Here is a 2,095-nt window from a genome sequence, read left to right on the forward strand (position 1 = left end):
GCAAAAGGGAAAGCCTTACCTACGCCAGGAGATGGTAATAGCCATAGAGTGTCATGCTAGGCCACGCACGCTGCTGCAGGGTTGTGACTGTGTCTGCTTAGATCGGCTTAGCAAGGTGAACCCCGGGCGCGAACTTGGAGCCCGGGAAAACAAGGCCCAAGAGGCACCAGCTCTCCCGCGGCTCTTCTTTCCAGCCGCGACAGAGCGAACGACCAAAGCCTTGCTGAGGAAGCAGAAGCGAAGTGCGGTTTGCGCCAAGCTGAAAACCTCTGCGAAAGCATAGCAGTCGCTGGGAAATCAGAGTCGGTTCTGTGGGCTGCTTTTGTTGCTTGCCTTAGCCTAGTATTCGCAGCACAATGGGAAAAACCCGCATAGAGCGAAAGCTTCTTGGCCGGGGCATCCCCTCTGGGAAAGCACAGCATTCTCTGGGAAATCAGAGTCGGGTCTGTGGGATGCTGCCTGCTGCTTGCCGGAGCTAGTCTCCCCTGCACGGTGGAATAAACCCGCATGGGGCGAAATTCTCTTTGCCTGGGCTTCCGCTCTGCCTGAGAGAGAAGCGCGGTGGTGCCTGTGGAAAGAGCCTTAAGGAAAGGGACACATCTGTCCCTGCAGAGCGAAGGAAGCCGGGCTGCTAAGGAGACACGAGGGGAAGATTAGGGCAGGGGAAAGGGCTCCACTCTGAGGAAGGAGTCTGGGCAGAAAGCTTGCCTGTCCTGAGCCTTTGGGCCCAAGGAGACAGCAGCTCCTTGGCCACCTGACCGTGGTGGAGCCATGGGCTTGCCACCAGGCGCCTACCCTAAACTCGAGAAACAACTCCCAGAAAGACCTGGCCATCAGATGCCGTCTTCCTCCGGGATGTAGAAGCTTGGAGGAGGCCCGGGTTTTAAGGGGAAGGAGTGGTGACAGTCCCCCAAAGCTCCCTATTCAGTGCACGGGCGGTGTGCAGGGATCCTGTCACCTCTCCTTTCCTGTGGGGAAAGCACAGGCCTAGTCCGCGAGTCGGCCTGAGCGCCAGAGTAAAAGGCCAAGCGATGCCTACACCGGGAGATGGTAGTGTGCATGGAGTGCCATCCTAGGCTAAGCGCGCTACTGCACGGTTGCGACTGTGTCTGCGTAGTTCGGCCTGGCAGGGTGAACCCAGGACGCGAACATGGAGCCAGGGAAAGCAAGGCCCAAGAGGCACCAGCTCTCCCGCAGCTCTTCTTCCCAGACGCGACAGAAGCCTTGCTGAGGAAGCAGTGGCGAAGGGCTGTTTGCTCCAAACCAAAGCCTCTGCGAAAGGACAGCATTCCCCGAGAAATGTTTTGGGGGCTGCTGCTGCGTGCCTGAGCCCATTCTCGCGGTGGGAGAAACCCGCATACAGCGAAAGCCCCTTTGCCTTGGCATCTCCCCTTGGAAAGCACAGCATTCTTTGGGAAATCAAAGTTGGGTTTGGGGATGCTGCTGCTGCTTGCCTAAGCGAGTCTCCGCAGCATGTTGGAAGACACCCGCATGGAGCGAAATCCTCTTTGCCCTAGCATCCTTTCTGCCTGAGAGAGAAGCATGGTTGCTCACGTCTGTCACCACGCTCCCCAGGAGCAAGTGTGGGGAAGGCACAGCACGCCGCCCCCGGGGAAGAGAAGGATCCCTTGGCCTTGGGGTCGGGAAACGCTCGGGAACAGGATAGCCTGCCGCGGCACGAAATGCAGGCCGGTGGCCAGACATGTGTCACCCGCTCCCTGTGCGGAGAGATGGAAGCCTGGCTGCTAAGGAGACATGAGGGGACGACTAGGGCAGGGGCGCGTGCTCCACTCTAAGGAGTCTGGGCAGAAGGCAGGCCTGTCCTGTGCCTCTGTTACCAAGGGGACACCATCTCCTTGGCCACCTGTCCCAAGGGCAGACTTGGGCTTGCCACCAGGTGCCATACCCGGAACTCGCAGAAACAACCCCATGGAGAAACGTGCAGTCAGATGCCGTCTTCCACCAAGATGTGGCAGCATTGTGGGTGGCCGGGGTGTGCCGGGGAAAGAGTGGAGACAGTCCCCACTGTTCCCCATCCCAGTGCTCGGGCCTTGTGCAGGGATCCTGTTGCCTCCTCTCTCCTGTGGTGAAGGCA

The sequence above is a fragment of the Mustela nivalis genome (genome assembly GCF_964662115.1).
Source record: "Mustela nivalis genome assembly, contig: HAP1_SCAFFOLD_503, whole genome shotgun sequence".
Taxonomy (NCBI): domain Eukaryota; kingdom Metazoa; phylum Chordata; class Mammalia; order Carnivora; family Mustelidae; genus Mustela; species Mustela nivalis.